The following is a 23,571-nucleotide window of genomic DNA, read 5'->3' as shown; positions in this document are numbered from 1 at the left end:
ACAATAAATAGGCCTTTGAGCCTCATTATAAGACAGCTGAGAGGCATGTAGTCGCCACATCTCTTCTCAGAGATAAGCTACCATTGCCCTAGCTGGTTTATTCCCACTTCTGTTTGTAAGCATATTTCAGTATTTTACATTAATGAAATGAAGTATTATTTCTATTGCATCTCTGTATATATGGTTATATCTATAATTTTTTGTGTTCTTGTTTAAATCCAGATCAGTGGTATTAGACCGGTCTTCTCTTTCTTTGTTTTTCTTTGCATTTCCCCAACGAGGTCAACATATAAGGAGTTAGGGCTTGCACTGGTCAAACCTTTGCAAGACTAGCCTCACAAGTCCCGACGACCTCCCATGGCAGATGAAAAGAAAGATGAGGGGGTGATAGAACCTATCAAAATCTTTCTCGAAGAGGCCCTCAAGCGACAAAGGAATGCAATGATGGACAACTTTGCCCAGATCCTTCAGTGGCTGCCCAGAGGTGACACATCTACTTCCAGCAGCTACTCTAGAAGCGTCACACCTTTTAAGGTACAAGTTAACTTTGACATTCCATATTTGAGGGTCAGATAGATGCAGATGTCATAGATAAATGGTTAAATCTGCTAGATGATTATTTTTTTGTTCATGATTTTCCAGTCAGGAAAAGATCACTTTTGCACTTCTCAAAGTGGCCCCCCACGTCAAGGACTAGTGGGAAACCTACTGCGACTAGAAGGATGAAAGTACAGGCTCACTATTTTCAGCCACACCCACTTGGAATTCATTCTGAGAGGCCATTAAGGAGAATTACTACCCTTCCAGGAGCTATGAGGACAAATACATAAAGTGGACCATGCTACAGTAGGGAAGGGACCAAGATGTGCCAGATTTCACAAATATTTTTCATACCTTTCACACAAAATTGGGTATCAAGGATTTTGAACTGGATTTGGTACTCAAATACCGCGGATACCTACACAGTTACATCCAGGATGATATGGAGTTCCTAGACATATCCTCACTCAGTACGGCATACTGATACACTGTAAAGATTGAGAAAAAGTTTAAACAAAAGAAGTGACTTTGGATCTGCAAATCTGAAGAACAAAGGACAAAGCCAAGGCAGGGTGACCCAAGACAAACCTTCGAAGCTGCAAGAAAAGAACAACACCACAAAGTCAAAGAAGGACACAGGAAAGTGGTGTGAGTTCCATAAGAGCCCCACTCATAACACAAGTAAGTGTCGGACCAAGCAGTCGTTGGTGGCCAAGTTGAAGGCTTCAGGATCAGATGCGTGTTCTGACCTTGAGTCAAAACTCGACAAGGGAAATGAAAAAGGGAAGAAAATAATTGATGTGGAGCCCAGCGCCATAGTTTCCACTACCAAGGTACAGAAGAATGAGCCTAAAGATCCAAAGGAGGGGGAGCATCTTTTCCACTCCCAGATGTGGGTAAAGGGTTCCCCGCTATAGTTCATTGTCGACAGCGGGAGCCAAAAGAACCTCATTTCAGCAGAGGTCATGAAGTGGCTAGGACTACCAACCATACCACACCCGCAACTGTACAACATCAGGTGGCTTCACCAAGGAGAAGATCTTCAACTCCACCAGTAGTGTCGCCTTCCTGACAGCATCAAGCCCTTTACAAATGAGGTATTGTGTAATGTTGCACTACTTGATGCTTGTGATGTATTATTAGGCCAACCATACTTGTGGAAGCGACATGTTGTGTATGAGTCAAGGCCTCACGCTATTATTATTTCTTTTTGTAATGCATTATACAGGATATCGGAGGTAGCCCCACCTACCACCACTTCTTTGATCTCTGCTAAGAAAGGCAGTAAGATCATCTTCTAGACTAGGAAATTTATTTTCTTTCTGGTTCGCTCTCAATGTAAGGGGAAGATCAAAGCCACATCCATGGCCCCCGAGAAGGTTTCCTCCACACACCAGAAGTAGGTGGATACGGTCATGAAAGAAGACAAGGACATCTTCTCCACATCCGTAGAGGTACCATTGCACTATCAGGTCAAGCATTCGTTCAATCTGACTTCCGGAGCACCTCTACCCAACGGGTTGATCTATCGCCACTCCATTCTGGAAAATGCCAAGTACAAGCAGCAACATGATCAGCATCAGGTACCACACAAGTTTCAAGTGGGCGACAAATTCTGGTTGCATCTATAGAAAGAATGCCTTACAAGATCCCATCAGAAGCTCAGACCACTCTGATATGGTCCTTACACCATTACCAAGGTTGTGGGAAACAATGCTTTGGAGCACAAAATTCCCCCATTCCTTCGCTTTCACTGAGTATTCAATGTGGACCGCCCTCGACCATGCTTCCCACCATTACTAGACACATCAAAGGTTGCAGAACAGCTCACTAGGGACCAAGTTCAGCAGAAGTTTCCTCATCTCATGGAGGAACTCAATGAAATGGGGACCATTGCTTCCTAAGGGGGGAGGAATGATCCAAGTGGATGTTGGTGGCCACCCACCTATCCCACTTGGACACCCACAATTGTCTCTTTCAGTTTTCAGTTTCCTTAATTGTAGCACAATTTACTATTTTTGGCAGTTTTTTGGGTCCTGAACTTCTGGAGTCGTTTTGAGGCCCTAAACGACGTTTTTTGGGGAAAATAGGAGTAACATGGGGCAAAAACCAATCTTTCTCAACCAAAAGTTGTAGTCCTCAGATAGACCTTTCTAACGAGGTATTGTGTGCATCAAACGGAGATTGTATGCCAAAGTTACGACCCTGAGAAGTTGATGTACCAATTTAACCAAAACGGGGCCCATAGTTTGGCACTTCATCTCCTAGGGTTAGGTTTCTAGATGTTTAGGGTTTTCCATTATTTCTCAACAATAAATAGGCCTTCGAGCCTCATTGTAAGATATTTGAGAGGCATGTAGCCGCTACATCTCTTCTCAAAGATAAGCTACCATCACCCTAGCTGGTTTATTCCCATTTCTATTTGTAAGCATATTTCAGTATTTTACATTAATGAAATGAAGTATTATTTCTATTGCATCTCTATATATATGGTTATATCTATAATTTTCTGTGTTCCTGTTAAATCCGGATCAAGCATTGATTTCAAGAAAGAGAATTTCATTTAGAGGAAGAATTGACTTGGTCTTAGAGAGGTTGTTGGTCAAGGGTATGGGTCTTGGAATTCATCAATTGAAGATTCTATAAGAAGAATAATTATGTGGGTTTTCCTCTCAATATTGGAGAGGTTTTGGCCCTAGCCGATCACCTATGTCTTGTGTCCTTTGTCCCATTGTTCTTTATGATTTGGTAGTTTTTTTATGAACAAAACACTAATAATAATAAAGTGAAAAGAATAAGTTAATCTAAAGAAGTAAAATCACATCACAAATAGTTATCAAGTAAGATAAATCACCTACACTTCCTGCCTCTAGATTTCTCAACATGGTATTAAAGCTAAGGTGATAAGTCAATTAAGGGAAGCTCAACAAAGGACATTCAAGGACTGAAGTTCTATAAAATTATCAAAGGCATCAAATCATCAACAATATCCTCTCATCTCCAAGGCATTTTAATTTCAAGGATTACATCATCATCTTGAAGGAAGTCAATAGAAGAAGACCTACAAACCCTAGTTCATTCAAAGAAGGATTCTACACTTAAAAGCATTCTTGGGAACCTCGCTAAATCATCAAAGATAAGACCTTAAAAACCTCCATGAAAGGAAGGACTTTGAAGCATCTTGAAGTTTACAAGGGAAGCAGGAGAAGGAGTTGTCATCATCATCAAGGAGCCAAGGTGATCTCCCTCTCTTTGAAGGATCACTTTTGAAGACATCTTTTATCATTATCATCATCATCAAAATCAAGAAGGAAGTAAATTAAAGACATTGTCATCAAAGAAAATATTCTCAAGTAAGTATCTTTAATTTCCACATCTAAATCTATTAGAATGTATTTTTTCAAGGAAAGCAGCAAGTTGGTTGGGGCTTCAAACTTTCTTGCATGGAAGAAAAGGACAGAACTGAACCTCAAAAAATTAAGTTATGGAAAATGTTAAGGGCTCAATCACTAAACCTCCAAAGGAAGAATCTCAATCTCATGAAAAATTAATGGAAGGGGAATTAAGCGCTCAAAGGATTCTCATAGAATCTATCAAGGACCCCCTCATTCCCTATGTATCTGTTGTGGCCACAACCACCACCCTATTAAAACTTGCCTTGGTAGCAATTTTGAATGGGCCCCCCTATAAGTTGATCTTGCACTCCTCTGAATGATCTGTCCAATCCCAAGGATTTTGGCTCTTTGCCAAGCCAAATCTTTAATTTCTAAATGGTCAAGGCCCCCTTTGATAAATCTCTGTGGCATATTTCATTCTTGACCCAGCTTAGCCCTTCATTCATTCCCTTCATCGAACTTTTCAATCTTCATATGCATTTGTGGTATTTCTATGCCCGCACGCATAATCACCCCACCCTCACTACGGGTGTTTGTGCACTTAATACACAAAACCCTTCATTACATCATTGTCACGTTATAAGCTCTTTACAAAGAAAACCCTTCGCATAACACATGCCACAAGGGTTCCAGACCTGATGGCATTATAAACCACAATATACATATTTTTGGGTCTAAAAACCCCATCGCATATCACAATTGGCCTAAGTCCAAGACATATGCATACATGGCATTCTGCTTCCCACCGAACCCGATAGCCTTATCAGCCAGAATACATATATTTCCGGGTCCGGTTCCTAATCGCTTATCGCATATCAGTGGAGCATGGGATATAAAGTTAGTGGGGAGGCGGAAGCCAGACCCGCCGATGATTATTAAACCAGGCAAATTTATTTTCAAATCCACCCCAAAGGCCATACATAGGTTTTCACGTATACCCTTGTGTTTCCGAAAATACATCATAGTCGGGGTTTTCCAAAAGGAAAGGCAACTATGCGGACCCGAAGGGATTTATGAACCTTAATGTATATGTACTTCGGGTCCGCAGCCTCATCGTATATCATATATCGGTGGGAGTCCAGGCCTTATATATATATTACGCACAGCAATATAGCAAACCCACCGACCTATCAAATGCAATGTATATATTTTTGGGTCCGCAGCCTTATCGCATATCACAATTGGCGGAGCCCCAGGCTCGTGCCTATTGCGATATGTGATAGCCCGGACCCAGCAATATTTATAGACCCCAACACATAACTTTTGAGGTCCAGCCTAAGCGATCGGGGCAGAATTTTCAGTGTTTTCTCGTGTTTTTCAAAATTTGCGATATAACAGAAGATCAAGTTTCCAATGTAAAGGGAGGGCCTGTGGAGGGCATGGGTCCTATGACTTGGGAAGAGGCTGATATCTGATTGCGATGAAAGGAGGCCCTCGAAAACTGTGCCAAGCCTATAGGTTGAGCTGGAAATTTTATGATTGATTGAGTATCAAGGCATAAATCCTTTCACACTTATTCCGTGGTTTTATAAAATGAATAAAGGCAGTGTTTGCATTTGATTGAGCATTTTTGTTCTATTGTTCACAATCATCAAGCTAATGATGGCTATCCTTGCAGGTGAGAAGCAAAGGATGCAGAAGGGGATTCGAAGGGTCGCGTATGTAGAAGCGTTGTGTTTAAAGAATCTGACCGCAACCCCACGCGTTTCCTATTCAGGCCGCAAGCAAAGTTGTCCCGGTCTCCATTGTGGGAAGGAAACATACAGTTGCCCTTCTCACTAGCACCTGTTCTCCTCCTCAAGAAATGAATCAACCCGGACATTATGCCTTCTATGTGCCAACAGTCACACTAATGATCCTATCATTGTGTACTCGATGGGCTTATCTGGAACAATGGGAAGATGAAGAGGCAGGGTGACCTCGGCTGGTCAGCAGTTTCACCAACCTACCACAGCTGTACATACTGATATGTGTAACGAAAAGAGGGAATGGAAAGAGCATGGAAGGTGGAGGGTCGTTCAGAGGCCGCATAAGTATTACCTCCGAAGAGGAGAAGGGGCTTTTGATTTTTGAGAAGAACAATGTCACTTTATGGTGAATGAGGAGGACTGTTTTTAAGGGAAGAAGGAGCCTTTAGTTTCAGACTCATTGTATTGTTTTGGATCAGAGTGTTGTTACTAGCGTGAATGTAAATGTGATTTATATTTATGCATATTGATGACTTATAGCTCACTATTAGTCTTGTTAAACTGAATGTGATTCAGTTTCATGGTTAACTTGTGAATGGTCTCTAATTTGAAACTAAATTAAACATCAGTTGCAGTTTTAATTCCATAGAAGAATGTGGATTCCTATATGAGTGATTGGATTGCAATTTAGCTTTAATACAGTCTTGTCTAAGACTTGAATCTATGCACGATGTTTAACCTTCTTTATCACGCTCCTGCTGAACATATATATGATGTTTAAACCTCTGTATCATGCTCTTGCAGGATAGATTAGAGTAGCTAGGACTATATTAGAGTAGTTAGAAGTAGTATAGATAGGATTTAATAAATAGAGGTTAGTTGTTTCATTTTGTTGATTTAATTGAAGTCTTCCTCCTCGAAGCAATCTTTCAAAATGTTCAAGCGGTTTACGAGGTCCCTTAAAATCTGTCGGAGCTAGCCAATCCAAATGAAAGCAAGTCTAAATGGGGCTTGTGATCGGGTTATTCCCCCTTGTTGGTATAGTGCACATTTAACATATCAACAAATTGGCGCTAGAAGGAGGGCTTGAACCTCCGTCTCCATCTTTTCAAGATTTCATCTATAAGTGCCACACATGGATTCAAAAGGATTAATGTATGGATCGTAAAGGTCGGAGAGATCGTGCCACACATTTGAAAGAGCCTCATTTTGAAGAAACAGAGACCCCTCCCAGTCCTGTTTCTAAGTCACCCAAGGAAGAGAGACTGTGGGAGTATCCTGTCACTCAGGAACAACCAGTCAGAGAACTTACTCGGGCTTATGCTCGTTCCCTCTCTTAGTTTCCCATCTTCCACTCTTTACCTCTGACAACTAAGAGAAAGCCAAGGATCTTTACCCTGAGCAAAGATACATCAGTAGCCACTTCTCTCGAAGACATTGTACTAAAATCCTTGCAAAGTATCAACACCCCTTGGGTAGAAATTCCTGAGGATTCCCCTTCTAAAGGTAACTCCTCGCTTGATTTTGAGGATCCTAACGGAGAAGCCTCCGACCAAAATTTCCCTATCCATAGTATGGTCAACGTTCCTCCTCCAGGTTGGAATCAACCTCCACCCCCTCCTAGAGCAATCCCTCCCTAGCTTGCATAGGATGTTGTAGCAGTACCAGGGCAGCATTATCCCTTACCCAAAAATACAGAAAGAGTGCTACCCAATTTCAACCCCGAGCGGGGAGATACCACTGATAACCATATTCACTCTTTCTTCCTAGCCTTGCATAGGTTGGGGGTCGCTGATGAGGATGTAGTGTGCCACCTATTCTCTTTTACTTTGACCAGTGCAACCTCCACATGGTATTTCAGTCTGAGAATAGGGTCGATTACCTCTTGGGATGCTTTTCAACAGGCCTTTTTGGACAAGTTTGGTGATGACAAAACACCTGTGGCCTTAGTCTTAGAATTATCCCGTCTGAAAATGGAAACCAAGGAGAAGGTTAAGGATTTTAATATCTGGTTCAACACCTTGTTCAACAGAATCCCAGTTACCGCTAGACCCACTGAAGAGGTGCTAATAGAATTCTATATCTCTGCTCTCCCTGTCCCTACAACGATGTGGGTTAAAAGGAGTAATGTGAAAACCTTACAAGGTGCTATCGATGAGGTGGTGAAAGTTGAAAATGAAATGATCAGCCTCACAGCATGCCACCCCATAGCTGGAGAAAAGAAAGCCCCTCAGACATCCAAGAAGAATAATGGAAATGATAACAAAGGGGTTGAAACTAAAGACAAGGACACCACGGATGTGGAAGGGTTGCATCAGATCATTAAAAAACTTATGAACATAGTCATTGATATGAGAAGGAATCATGGAGAGAGTATTAGTGGCAAGGGAGGAGATTATAATAACAGAAAACCCTTCAAACCTTTCTACCAGAAGAAAATAGAAGGTGGCCTTGGTCAACTCGCATTGCCTGCTCCACCTAACAAAGGGGCTTTAAATACAAAAGGATTATCTCTCATTAGATAACTCCTCAATAAAGAAGAACCCATATTGGAGCTCAAACTAGAATAAGGAAACGAGGAGGAATACCAAGTAGAAGAACCCTCGGATGAGGAAACCCAAATCAATGTGCTGTGGGATTTCCATAGTGATGAGAATGACAACGAGGGAGATAACACTGCAGAAATCAACGCCAATGAAATCCACATGTGCAGTAAAGGGCCGCTTCTATTTGTGACAAAGACATTAGACCAAACAAAGCAAGATGTTCACCTTGTGAAAACATCCGCCCCCAAAGTTCCTACCGAGAAGAGTGGGCCTGGTGGTCCATCCAAGAATACCCCGGTTGCAAGTCACCTAGAGAAAGAAAATGTGTCTCCCACTGCAACGAAGGCTACTCAACATGGTAAACTCCCGCTTAAAAATGGAAAAACAAGTATGTTTACTCTGTCGTACCCTGTTTATAACATTGATTATAATATTATGGATGATCTCAAGAAGTCTCAGGACAATCACATATTTTGACTTGTTAAAATGAACACAGCAAAGAGATTTGTTGTTGAAAGCTATGAATGAGCAGAACTACAAATCTCCCACCACCTCAAGCACCCAAACCAAGAAGACAATGTCCAAACCTGTTAGTACCACTAGCTGGCCCAAATACCATCAGTTATGGAGGCCACATTATCCAAAATGAATCGAAAATCCCAAGATGTTAGTGCAGCCATGATAGGGAGGAAATTGAAATCTATGACCCCACCATTCCTCATTAAGTTTGAAATTTACAACATGAACATCCATAACTGCTTGGTAGACTCTGGGGCCTCATCCACTGTTATGCCTTGCGTTGTTGTTAAAAGACTGCAGGACATACCTGAAAAAACTGGAACTCAAATCATGCAATTAGATAGGACAAATGTGAAAATGATTGGAGAATTGAAGGATGTGTTGATTCGGATGGCTGCTAAACCACAGTACACTCAGGTCATTGATATAGTGGTAGTCAATATACCTGAGGCCTATGGAATGCTACTTAGCAGGGACTGGTCAGCAAAATTGGACGGATACTTCTCGACTGATTGGTCCCATCTCTTGCTCCCTCAAAAGGGTAAGGGTGATATGCTGAGAGTCGATAGGGAAAGATACATGAAGTATGTGGTAACAGAACTGAATGGCCCCAATGAACCTGTAATGTTTACCAACTCCATCCTTGGGAACTATAGTTTCAGTGTTTATAATACGGAAACATGTTTTGGAGAGTTTCATGCAAAAACCGTTGAAGAAACTTTGACACGCACATAGTTGGAAATTCCCTCCCACAACCCAACTGATGAGCCATCCTGTATTATAGTAGATGATAGGACCAATTTCTTAGATAGTAGTTTAGTTGATGTAACATTAAATGCAATATTCTAGACACTCTATTTTGACGGCTCTAACTACCTTGAGGATGTAGGTGCTGGAAGTATTATCATTGACCCGCAAGGGAACCAACATCTAATGGCCAGTCGGTTGGAGTTTGCATGCAACAACAACACAACGGAATATGAGGGCCTGCTGCAAGGCCTGAAGAGAGCCATTGGTACGAATGTGAAAAATCATAAGGTTTTTGGTGACTCATAGATAATTGTAGATCAGGTGAGGAAAAGGATACATTGCAATTCTCCACACCTGGTGAGGTACCAGCATGAGGTATGGGATTTAATTGACAGTTTTGATTCCTTTAATATTACATACATACCTTGAGGCCAAAACCAAGATGTTGATCTAATGGCTAATATGGCTACTAAACTTTTGCCTGATTTTAGATTGAAGAAAAATAAATGTTCTGTTGAATTGATATTCAGTCCATCCGTGCCTGATAACATCTCTAATTGGCAGGTTTTCGAAGATGATGAGCGAATCCTTGAGTTCCTACACTGCGAGAAGACATTCAAAAGTGCAGTCATTGATGAAAGGGAGCATGACAAGCTTATGAATGAAAGGGAAGATGAGGAAAAGGATCAGCCCAATGTGATTCTGAAATCAATGGTTAGGATGGAGCACTTGTATGACCTGCATGATAAATTCAAGAAACCTACTAACTGCAAAACAAACAGCTCATCCATGAAGTATGAAATGGTCAACCTTGGGACCAAAAAAGACCAAAAAAATTTTAATCTAGGTCTAGGGTGCTCTCCACAACAAAAGGCTGCATTTGTCAAACTATTTAAAGAATACAAGGATGTCTTTGCATGGACATATGAAGACCTAAACACCTTTGATACCAGTATTATGCAGCATGTGATCCCTTTGGAAAAGGAGGCCAAGCCCTACCAACAAAAGTTGCATAAGATGCATCCAAGACTAGAACCATTGGTGAAGAAAGAACTGAACAAGATGTTGGATGCTAAAATCATATTCCCGGTTAGACACACCCGCTGGGTAGCCAATCTCATGCCAGTGAGAAAGAAAAATGGAGACATCAGGTTGTGTATTGATTTTAGAAACCTAAACAGAGCCTCTCAAAAGGACAACTATCCAGTCCCTTCTATGGAACACATCCTTCAATATGTCTCGTGGTCTAAAATTTTGTCCCTATTAGATGTGTTTTCATGATATAATGAGGTGTTGGTATCACATAGGGATTAGCTTAAGATAGCCTTCAACACCAAATGGGGCACCTACGTGTACCGAAAAATGCCTTTTGGGCTCATTATCGCGGGTGCCACGTTCCAGAGAGCTATGGACATAGCCTTCCGAGGGCTGATGAACAGATTGGTAGTGGTGTAAATGGATGACATCACCATGTATTTATATCACAGGAGGGATCACATTTATCACCTAAGGCAGATTTTCAAAAGATGTCGAAGGTATGTAATTTCTTTGAATCCCAAGAAGAGAATCTTTGCAACCACATAGGGGAAACTATTGGGTCATATCCTTTCTAAAGACGGGATTGTGATTGATCCTGAGAGAATATAGGCCATCATGAGAATATTGCCCGCTGCTAACAAAAAGGCCATGCAATCCTTTTTCGGGAGGATTAATTTCGTTAGAAATTTCATCTCAGGCTTTGCTGAAATAATAAGCCCCCTTGCAACTGATTATGAAGAAAGGTGTTGCGTATAAATGAAGCGATGAAGCCAAGGAAGCATTTCGACGAATCAAGGAATCCATTGCTCAAGCTCCTGCTTTGGTCAGCCCCGATTTCGGCAAAGGATTCTTCTTATACACCTTCGCTTCCAACCTTTCATATGCCACAATTCTCACGCAAAAAAATAATGATGGCAATGAAGTCCCCATTTCCTACATGAGTTTCAATCTCCAAGGAGCGGAATTGAATTACCCAAACGTGGAGAAACATGGCTATGCAGTTTTCAAGGTCGTTAAACATTTTTTCCTTATTTGCTGAAAGCCAAGACCAAAGTCATCGTGCCCCATCATACTATAAGAGCCCTCTTTGTACAGAAATAAATGGGCGAGCGAAGAGGGAACTAGATAACCGCACTTCACGAATTCGACCTGGAGATAAAGCCAGCACAGATAGTTCGAGGGCAAGGTATTTGTAGGCTAGCAGCAGAAGCCTTAGCAAACCAAAAGGAGGCATCTAAAGAATCAGGAATGTTGAGCCTGCAATATACACAAAGGGAACTCAGGGAGGAGCTCTTATGGAGTAACGAAGCGCTGATGTATGAGCGGGAAGCATCCGAAACCTTTTTGGACCCTGAGTCATGGTACCACGACATACGTTTCTATCTAGTGCGGGGTTCATGTCCCGAACACATGGGTGCATCGCAGAGGAGAGCTCTCAAATTAAAATCCAATTTGTATCATTTGGCCGACATAATATTATATAGGAAAAAAACATGATGTAATCTGACTGAGATGTTTGGAGAAGATGATGCCAACCATGTATTGAAAGAAATACACGACGGCCCAGTAGGTGGTCACTATGGCGGAGAGACCACCACTCACAAAATATTGAGAGCCGGATATTATTGGCCCGCGGTGTTCAGAGACTCACACACCTATGCTCGCAAATGCAAGGCATGCCAAACCGTCGTAGGACGAGAAAGAAGACCCATTGTTCCCGTCATACTTGTCATGATTTATCAACCATTCCAGCAATGTGGCCTAGACTTCATAGGTGAGATCACTCCAAACTCCTCACAGAAGCACAAGTACATACTCACAGCGACTGATTACTTCACCAGATGGACCAAATCCATCCCACTCCGGAAGATGAACGAAGATGAGGTAATATCATTCATTGAGAAATTCATTATCAACAAGTATGGCATCCCTGACGCCCTCATCTTTGATAACGCTTCTTATTTTTCATCTCTAAGACTGACTGAGTTTTCCATTGATAAGTCAATCCACATAAAATATGTAGCAAATTATTACCCTAGGGAAACAAAGTTTTTGAGTCCTCCAATAAGAACCTATTGAAGCCCCGGAAATTGGGTCTACAACAAGGGGGATACCCGCCCGATCCGGACCTTGGTTGGCAACTCCTTATCCGTTTGGTATAGCGGGTCCAACTGGGGATATGGGACCAATTTCCCAATCTATGAGTGTGTGTGTGTAGAATTTGATGTTCCTGATCTAACAGTTCCTAATTAAGATATTCTAATTCTAAATTTAATCTAATGCTATGCTATTGTACTCTAATAAGCAGCAACATCTAAGTCTATACTAACCCGGGATGTAACTCTTATACTATGCGATCTAAAAATATTTCAAATAACAATTGGTAATAGAGATCATTCAGCTATTATGAGAAAAGAAATCAATAAGGATGAACCACTTCGCATAAAAAGTTAGACGAAACAGTTGTGAAAAACATATCGCATAATGAGCTATTCATACGTTAAGCATAAATAAATAGCTATCACCATACAAAAGTGCCAAATGATAACTCATGCATTCATGCAATAATACATAAACAACTAAAAACTCTATTATATCACTTTTACACATAAGCAGAAATGGTCAAGAGATAAAAGTACCATTTATGACTAGTCCTACTCATGAGCTTCAAGCGACAATGATTTATCTCTCTTTGCTCTAACATCCACTAAGAGTACAGAAGTGCAACATCAGTAGCAGATATCAAATGCAAACATCAACAAATCCTATTCCATTCATTCACCAAAACCTCCTCTGAGGGTGCAAAAGTGCATGTTCTGAGGACAAGTTTTTGATAAATTTCTGGACCCTTCTCTAAACGCATGAGAAGGGTTTAAATACTACTAACTAAATAACTTAATTACACAGATTTAGGATACGGTTTAAATGACCGCCATTTTTCTAAGCAAAAATAAAACAAAACTATTTCTAAAAATTAAATCTAATATCTAACTATTTCCGCATTTGCTCCTTAACGTTGCAAGCATTCAGTATTTGCCTGGGTAGATTCGGCTGTTATAAACATTTTTGTGCCTTACAGCTATAAGCATGAAATGTCCATAATTCAAGGGATCCAAAGTCCCTAAAGATGTTGTTACATCTACTAAAGGAACAAGGTCAACCAATGACAGCTTCTCCCAGAAGTTCTCCACCAAAAATCACTCAGAACTAGTCAAATCAGGATCAATTCAGAAGCTCCACTAGCTGCCTGCGTTGCAAAGCACCCAAATGCACTAGCTAGGTGCGTTGCAACGCACTTGGATACACTACCCAGGTGCGCTGAGCGGGAAATGACAAATGGCAAGCTCATTCAACGAGGTGGAAATACCATGGAAGCTTCCAGAATCTTCTCCAGTGACACTTGCCTCAATGAATTCGACTAGTGATGAGTAAGAGGCTCTCAACCTCCAAGTGGAAGTAAGAAATGATAGAGAGAAGCCACAAGTCAAAACATAAGCTGACTCATCCTCTCTGCTTACATCTATGTATGGATCCCTCATCCAAGAGATCCGGAGGCTGGAATTTTGTACTTTGCAGAGAATTGTTGTTGGTTTGAGATTGAGATTAGTACATTGGGTGATTTATGCTTTGTTGGAGGAGAGGAAGGGATTCCTTTGCTGGGAGGTAGATGCTGGATCGGAACTCACTTGGTTGTATCTCCTCTTGGACTTTCTTATTCTATCAATAAACTATTTGAGTTTCTCCTACATGTTGTGTATCAATGATGTTTTGTTATACTTACATGTTTAGCTTAATCTGATCTTGAGCTTTTTATGAATGTATATCTGTATCTTTGTGTAGTTTCTCTCTCTTGTGATCTTGCAGGAATTCGGTGAAGCTGGGCTGGTAAGGGAGCAGGGTGCTGGGAGCTACTGAAGAGAGGAGTGACTTGGATCAACAAACTAGCCGAAGATATAGGTTAGTTACATCCTTTCTCCTCATTTACATTTCATAAAGAAGAATACCCAATTAGTTTACCTTGTTTGTTGCTAAGGCACTATCACACCTTAGAGTGGGATAGGGGCATTCCGAATGGATACTTTTCCCAACAACAAATTGGTGACTCCACTGGGGAACGTATCTAGTTAGTCTATTTGTGTTTCTATTGTTGTTCTTCTCATAAACTTAGGAGTGCTGAATCGAACTGCATTTGCCATTTACAAATGCAAAGTAGAGATCTGTCACTCTAGTCCACTCACTGGGCCTGTTTATGATCTGAACAAACTGATCCACAAGTTCTCTAACAACCCTTTGTGATAGATCTTATTCCTCCTTTAAATCATCCTCCTAATTGTACCTAATTGATAGCTTTTATCCGGCCAAAAACTGTAGATTAAACTGCAAACTGTGACCCAGAACCCAGAGACAATTCTCGTTTCTGCTTCAGCGCAGGCTCTGTGAAGAGGTTCTGCATTTCAACACAGGTCCCGAGAGGACTACCTACGCTGAAGTTCAGTTTCTCTGTGCTGGGGGTGCGCTGATCAGCCTTTGCCTTGTGCAGCTGTGGTTCCCTGCTTCCTTTTGCTCAGTTTTGTCTTTGTTTTTTGCAGCCTTTTATCAGTGTGTGTACCTATCTAAAACCCCTTTTCTTTGCCTTAATTCCACCTCAGTTGTATAAAGAAACTGTATTTGTTCTTTGTGTATTTGTTACATCATTTGCAGTTTCCCATTACAATAGTAAACTAGTCATACTGTCGCCCTTAGATCTAGACCTGTCGTAAGTGTCGTTTTGATCTTAGGAGTGGGTTTGTTTGTTGTTCACAGTTGATTACGCTTTTACTTTTGTCTTTTGGTTTGAATTTATGAATTTCTAGTGTCAAAACAAGTGTTTACTTCAAAATCATAAAGCTTCGTAATCGTCTTTTTGAGTTCAAAAAGAAACTTGTTTGTGTTTTCACTTGAAATCGAATTCAAATTTTGTACAACAGCTTTCTTTTTAGGCATCAATATTAAGAAAGCGAAAACAAATACATGCATTTGTGCATTTGCATATTGATAGTTTGTATGGTTTGATTTAGGAAAAGTGCATTTACAGTGTGCTCTTTGCTCTTTGAGAAAAGATTGTGTCTTTCTTTTCCCCTTGTAGCTAGGATTTTCATTGTTGAAAAGAGATAAATGCTTGCTTATCATCTTTAGACTGCATTTAGGAATTGTATCATACATCTCGTGGTGATCTAAAAAGGAAAAATTCTAAAAAAGATCAAGATAAAATAAATTGAATGAACTTAACAACGCATTGGAACTTAACGCACAACATAGAGGTCTAGGCTAGAGACGTGTTCTGGCATCGTAAAACCTGGTGACTGTCGATCTCGTTGATGGTTGGGTGATTCCTCCTGAGAGACGATAAGCGCCAGTACGGATTGTGCTCCCACGTACCATCGAGTATATATTGGGAGACCCCTATAGGCATAAAACCTTTATCCATAGGAAGCCGTGTCGGCCACCCTACTGATCGCAATGCACTAAACACAGCATTCAGGAAGATTGACCGCCCATACCTTAAAAAGTATTCTGCGGTTTTGCGAAAAGTTTGGCACACCCTCTACCTAGAACTCCAGAGTAGTTCCTTTTGGCCTTTTTCAGGCTCTATAATGGAAAAAGTCCATCCGAGCATTTGTCACTTCGGGCTCGTTAAAACATCGAAGGCGACTAAAGTCATCTTTTGCCTTTTCTCGACTCTTTAAAATTGAAAAAGCAAGTTGTGTCTAAGTGTTGTTAAAATTTATTTTAAACGGAATATTCATACCTTTTTCCTACGTTGATCTTTAGGTTGAGAAAATGGAGCCCACCAACCAAGGAATTCCCCTTGGTGGAAATCCTAGTCCCTTCTCCTCTTGGGGATATGTTGGTTCACCCCATATGGCCACATTGTCACTTCCAGGACTGACAATTGGCTTGCCGGTCTGGCTCTTCTCAACCAATGTCGTTCAGAACACCACTATTCCTGAACAGTCGAATCAGCAGTTAGACCAGTCCAGAGTTACCCACCAGCCTTCTACTTCCTCTAATTCTTCCTCTCCTCCTTCCTCTTCGCTTGACGGGACTGGTAAAGATAAAAACCAAGTTCCTAAGGAGAAGAAGGAAAAGAAGAAGAAAGAGAAGAAGAAGAAGGAGCCAAAAGCGACTGGGGGCAAACGAGTGGCGTCTAACGAAAATCCACACACAGCACTGACTAGGCCTAAATCGCCATTTGTCATATGCAAGGGAGACCACTTTCATAGATATTGTCCCTGCATCCCTCAGATACTAAGGGACTGGTCTCCCCGTTTTCACAATCCGGTGGCATCAACCTCTGATAGCCATGTTGAATGCACACTGTCAGCTAGCGAATGTGAAGTCCCTGGACAAAAAGGGAGAGCTAGATCTCCCTGTAGACTGTGCGAAGGCAACCACGCCATCCACCGTTGTCCCTTCTTAGACGAAGCGAAAAGAGTTTTGGATGATCGTCCGGTTTCACTGTTACAACTTCCTCCTGGATATAAAAAACTCTTGTCGAGTCCTTCGTTAGTTGAAAATCCAGCTGGCCCGCTCAAGTGGTCAGCTGAAGCACCGGTCATTGAAGATGAACCAGCTGAATCCATACCCGACGGAAGTCAAAAGGTCGAGGCGGCAGTTGACCCGGTCTTGCCTTCAGAAGTTTTATCTTCGAATGATACAGTCACTGAAGAGAACAAGGATGACACCATCCAAATTCTCTTCATCAACACAGACTCCGACGAGCATGGGGGGAATTCCCCCATTCCTTTATCGCAGGAAGGAAGTTTGTTAGAGCGATACCTGGCCGTCTACTCGGTCCCACCACCAAGCAACCTAGTTGTCTCCTTCGACTGGAACCAACTAGGCAGACCCCGTTTGCCAGCAAGCATTCCATTCAGAATTATCGTCCAAATATATAGAATGGTCATGGTTGGCACCATCATTGATGAGGGGGCATCTGTGAGTATCCTTACCTCTATTGCTTGGAAAGCGCTTGGTTCGCCAGCGCTTTTTCCTGTAATGAGAAATCTGACAGGCTTTGATAAAGGAACCAGTCGACCTTTAGGGATCCTCCCCAATGTGCCCATAACATTGAAAGGGAAGACCGTTCAAATGAATGTGATGGTCATTCAAGGACCCTTGGATTATAACCTACTCCTTGTACGAGACTATATATATTGCATGGGAGCCATCGTCTCCTCACTCTTTCGAGTAATGTGTTTTCCGCACGAAGGAAGAGTGGTCAAGCTCGTGGACCAGCTTTCATTTCCCGGATCACGCATCGCAAATAGTCACATACTATCCCTAAATGGTCTCTTCACGCAAGAAATGTCTCAACCCATGGTTCGTCCTCCCGATGAGCGCGAGTAATTCGAAAGGATATGACTGGAACCCAGGGGGCATGCATCCTGGTCTGCTTCGGCAAGAAAACTTTGGGTATAAGGTAGGTTTCCGCGGGAGAATATGACTAGTCCGTACCCCGTCCGTGGTTGGAAGAGGGGTTGTTATGGAAAAAGATTCTTTTTTCAAAGTTATGTGAGTTGGCGGGCATCGTCGCTCACCTTTGTTTATCTCGGTAGACATCGCCGAAGAAATGTTTTGTTTGAAAGATTAACAGGACAATCTTTGGGTAACCTGAAAGAGGTAGGCCTCTCTCGGTAAAACAATTGTTTTGGCAGAAGTGAAGTAGAGGTAACCTTGAAACTCTGTTTTATACCTGGGGGCATGCAAACCTTTTGGAGTGCAAGCAAGGGGCGGCTATTTATTTTTTAAATTTTTAGGTCCTCCCTTTAAACCTGTAGGTCTAACCCTTTAAACTCGTAGGATTAGTCATTTCCGAACTTGCATAACGAAAGGATGCAGGGCATAGCTTTGTAAGGCACAAGCTCCATAAAAAATGGCATCTTACATGAGACATTCTTATCATATGACTGGATTATCGAGCAGTTTTAGCGCATAGTTCATGCTCGTTAAAAAATAAACATAAGATCGAGCAAGTGTTTCAATCCGCGTTTAAGCTCATTAAAAAATGAACTACCCTTCGGTAAATAACCACCGTGAATGTAACATTATTAGCCATTAAATCCTTGGTCGTGTTTGCACCGTCACCTCCACTTTTCCATTGGCCGATCATTCACCTCCATTTGATTGTTTACCCATTTTGAGGAACAGTTGCGAAGAGTGATTTCACTAGCCATCCTTGTGACACTGTCGTGGTTGGAAAATTCCAACCCTTACCTGGAATCAGCTGCTACCCATTTTATCACTCGTTCCTCAAAGGACGAGTCTTCTTTAAGCTCTTTTCATCTGACTCATAAAATATGAAAAGATTGCCGAGTTTTGGCCTCCCAGCTCGTTAAAGCAACTGGAAGAGCTATCCCTCCTCTAGATTTTAATCTTTTTGGACCTGAGGGATTATTGCACAAAAAGATCGAGCGCTTATTTTGTTTGGCTCGTTAAAACTATCGAAAATTCATCCTTTCTGTATTGTTTTATACTTTTTCGGACTTGAGGGATTAGATGACGAAAAAGGACTTTTGGAGTTAACTTTACGTACCTTTTCAGACTCTCTAAAAATGAAAAGGACCGAGTTATCTTTGTCGTTAGACTCGTTAAAAAGATTAATAGCGAAAAACTTGTCTTTAGGCGAGAACGAGTTTCACTATCACTAGGCTCGTTAAAACATAGCGATGGGTTTGCCCGAAGGGAAAACTATAGAACAAGCATATGTTATCCTCCTCAAGCTTGACAAAAATAAAGAGGTACTGGTCAGCAATGACTGGGGAAAAATTGGGAAGAAACTTAAAGAACCTTTATTGGTAGCAAGTCGCTCTTGAACATGACACTTCCACTCCATGCCTGAGTCGGGTTGGGTTGTTTCATTCACCGGTCACATCACCATGGTCTCGCCATACCATCCACCTTTGGGGTAAATGCTACCAATCCATCACATAAGTGTCGCCGATATGTTCAAGAGAAGTCATCCAGAGAAGTCAACCGTGTCCCATCCACTACCATACATTATCCTTCATTATTTCATGACCGCCACCCTGAACCATATATCATCAGATTGTTTTCACCTCCATAAAAATCATTTTCTTCGTTCCGTGTCACTGATGTAGGATACATCAAGGCCCTCCTTTGACGGATCACTTCTTGTCGACATTAGCTCTTTATCCAAGAAGTTGATCTAGGAACACCCCCTTCAGTACTTTGAAGCTTGCATGCCTCAATGGCAAGTTTCTCACTTCCGGCGACAGGTATACATCAATGACCTTCGACCGAAAGATTTTGCGTGGTGTTCGACGCCAAGTCCTTTATTCACACCACGTGAATTGTGCTGCAGTACCTTGAGGGTCATTATCATTATCGGTGATTCCTCTCGCGCTTGTTAACAGTTTACATCATTGACTGGTAATCAAGCGATGTCTTTCCATGTTTGACTTCAAAACATTTCTCACATGGATCGACTTGTACTTAGAGTGAAGATCGGGCGAGATTGAAGACCCCGGATCTAGTTTCATCCATCCGGGCTGCGATATATATTCAGGAAAAATAAAGACATTGACATGTACAGCACTGCAGAACAGATAATCATCCTACCAAAAGGATGATGATTTCATCAGAATCATCAGTCTACCATCAGACGATTGTCTGTCCTATGTACATAAAAATGAATTTATAAAGTTGAGCATGGAATGCCCACCTCAGCTAGATCATGAAAACAGTATGAAAAACAATGTATTGTACTGTATCTTATTACAGGTCTCCTCACAGCATTGAATGAACTTCGGATCCTCCTAATAAAGCATTTCACCCGATAAACGACCTCATACTTTAGGGGGCAACTGTTATAGACATTTTTGTGCCTTACAGCTATAAGCATGAAATGTCCATATTTCAAGGGATCCAAAGTTCCTAAAGATGTTGTTACAGCTCCTAAAGGAACAAGGTCAACCAATGACAGCTTCTCCCAGAAGTTCTCCACCAAAAATCACTCAGAACTAGTCAAATCAGGATCAATTCAGAAGCTCCACTAGCTGCTTGCGTTGTGAAGCACCAAAATGCACTAGCTAGGTGCGTTACAACGCACTTGGATACACTACCCAGGTGCGCTGAGTAGGAAATGACAAATGGCAAGCTCATTCAACGAGGTGGAAAGACCATGGAAGCTTCCAGAATCTTCTCCAGTGACACTTGCCTCAATGAATTCGACTAGTGATGAGTAAGAGGCTCTCAACCTCAAAGTGGAAGCAAGAATTGACAGAGAGAAGCCACAAGTCAAAACATAAGCTGACTCATCCTCTCTGCTTACATCTATATATGGATCCCTCATCCCAGAGATTTGGAGGCTAGAATTTTGCACTTTGCAGAGAATTGTTGTTGGTTTGAGATTGAGATTAGTACATTGGGTGATTTATGCTTTGTTGGAGGAGAGGAAGGGATTCCTTTGCTGGGAGGTAGATGCTGGATCGGAACTCACTTGGTTGTATCTCCTCTTGGACTTTCTTATTCTATCAATAAACTATTTGAGTTTCTCCTACATGTTGTGTATCAATGATGTTTTGTTATACTTACATGTTTAGCTTAATCTGATCTTGAGCTTTTTATGAATGTATATCTGTATCTTTGTGTAGTTTCTCTCTCTTGTGATCTTGCAGGAATTCGGTGAAGCTGGGCCGGTAAGGGAGCAGGGAGCTGGGAGCTACTAAAGAGAGGAGTGATTTGGATCAACAAACTAGTGGAAGATACAGGTTAGTTACATCCTTTCTCCTCATTTACATTTCATAAAGAAGGATACCCAATTAGTTTACCTTGTTTGTTGCTAAGGCACTATCACACCTTAGAGTCGGATAGGAGCATTCCGAATGGATACTTTTCCCAACAACATCGGCTGACTGTCTTCCGCTATTGGTTGAGCTAAGCAAACAAAATTGGTAAGAGCTAGCACCATCTTCTCAGCAAAATCGATGATATACTCGAGAGTCATCTTTTGACTATGTGGATTTACTGCGTATGCACAGTAATAATCTCAATTCAACTTGGTTAACCCTTTGGATTGCTTTTGCCTTTTCTTTAACTTTCTGTTTCCAATTTGTTTTTTTACCACTGCTTTTTTTGCATTTTTCAGGCTTACATGTGACTGCGCAGTTAGAGTCTTTCCTTCTCGAGCAATTTTCTCAGCGATGCGCGATTAGCGCTAGGCACTAATCGCACATCGGAAACTGCCTCTGTTATTTGATCCGAGCTTCTCTGATGCGCTTTTCGCCTTTTGCGCCTCTTCATCTTTATCGGGTATAAAGCTTCAAAATTTGTAAAAATAATGTCTTCGTGAGCTCTCGACTCTGAGCATTAAACTGCCTATTGATATCAGCATTGTTCAGTACTCATTCAACCATGGCTATATATGAAAGATCTATAATGGATGGCTCAGCAGCATTCTGTGAATCTGCGGCTCTGTTGCATGCGGTATCTGTTTATGAGGGCATCTTTTCTCTGTCTTTGAACATTGGAGCTCTACCCCTTTTCCTCATAGCTTCCTGCACATTTCTTTGTGTAACTTTTGTTTTTCGTTCCTGCAGTTCACAAGTGAGGAGAGAGTAATGATAATAAATAATGACAGGAAAGCTTTAAATGCTACGAACATACAAAAACACGCCACTTGACATGAACTGGCTCTTCTAACAACACAAAACCATATTTTATTACAACTGGGACTCATTAATTATCATTAAAGTGCGTAACCAGTTCTTAGTTTATGGAAAACTTTTTCTTGAATATTGAGCCAGGAAAATCTGCGATGAAATGTTTCTGCGATCTGCATCGCATTTCGCTGTATCGCATTACCGCAATTTCATCTTGCTATGCTATCACAAGGTTGCTTGATCGCGCTATCGCAAGATCACAGATCGCAGTATCACAAGATCGCAGTATCGCAAATCGCTTAATCATTTAATCGTTATGTGTCCTCCATGCAATTTTGCGAGACGCGATATGTGATATCGTATATTGGAGATTTTTTAAGGTCTTCCAATGTGAGTGTTTCTTAATGCATGTGATGCGATGGAGTTCGCATCGCAATCTCACATTTCATCATTTTGACTCATAAGAAAATGCCCTATCATTCTCTACGTGATGCGATATTTCTTAAGGAGTGACAGATATGAGCACTAATTGATTTTTTGAATTTTTTTACTAAGGGTCCCCACTTACATAGTGTTATTGCTAATACTAAATAAGAGGGGGGCTGTTGGTGGCCACAACAATTGGCAATTCCCTTGGAAGAACCAGTTATCTCTGTTTTTCTATTGAATTTTCTAAACTTCCAAAACAGAAAATTTTTCAGAAAATTAAACTTTATTATGGAAAGATAAAGTACATTATGCTCTAACCTGTCAATGATATTTTGTTTAAACTATTTTAAAATTTGATTATTTGCTTCCTCAGGCTAGTCCTTGTATTTACATCATTCATTACTTGGTTTTGTAAAGATAAAACAAAGTCTTCTCTGTAAACCAGTTTTAAATATGCTCATTTGTCATAGGTAGAGCCTCTACTGCCAGCAGGCGTTTATAGCCTCGATAGGGTTACCTGTTACCCAGCAATGATCTTGTATCTTACTTAAGGCAGCCTACAACTTTCAAAGAAAAATCCATATCCACACTTATTGCTTTGATTTTATTTTTACTCTTAAAGAACAATGTCTTGGTTTGGTAGCCAAATTATGACATAGTCATTCACTTGATTTATAACTTTGTTGAACAAGCTGGCTCGTGATGAGACCCCTTGTCTTTTGATTGCAACAATCCTGAGTCATTGCCCTGTTGTGGTGTACAGTATTGGCAAAGTCAGCAAGTTATAATATATGTGATTATGATAAGACGGCTCGTGATGAGACCTCTTATTGTTCAAGATAAAGTGTATCCTTGGGTTGTTCCTCTGAAATTTGTGATTTCCTTAGCAGGGAGGAAGCCATTGTTTCCTTAAGATAGCTCTGGATGACAATAATAGAGTTTTTGGAAACAACGGTTCTACAGAGAATCTTTATTTTGTTATTGATACCTTTCATTGTACTGA

Source organism: Pinus tabuliformis, chromosome 8 (assembly GCF_031772625.1).
Source record: "Pinus tabuliformis cultivar Carrire ecotype Pingquan chromosome 8, CPIR1, whole genome shotgun sequence".
Lineage (NCBI taxonomy): Eukaryota > Viridiplantae > Streptophyta > Pinopsida > Pinales > Pinaceae > Pinus > Pinus tabuliformis.
This window is presented reverse-complemented; position numbering follows the sequence as displayed.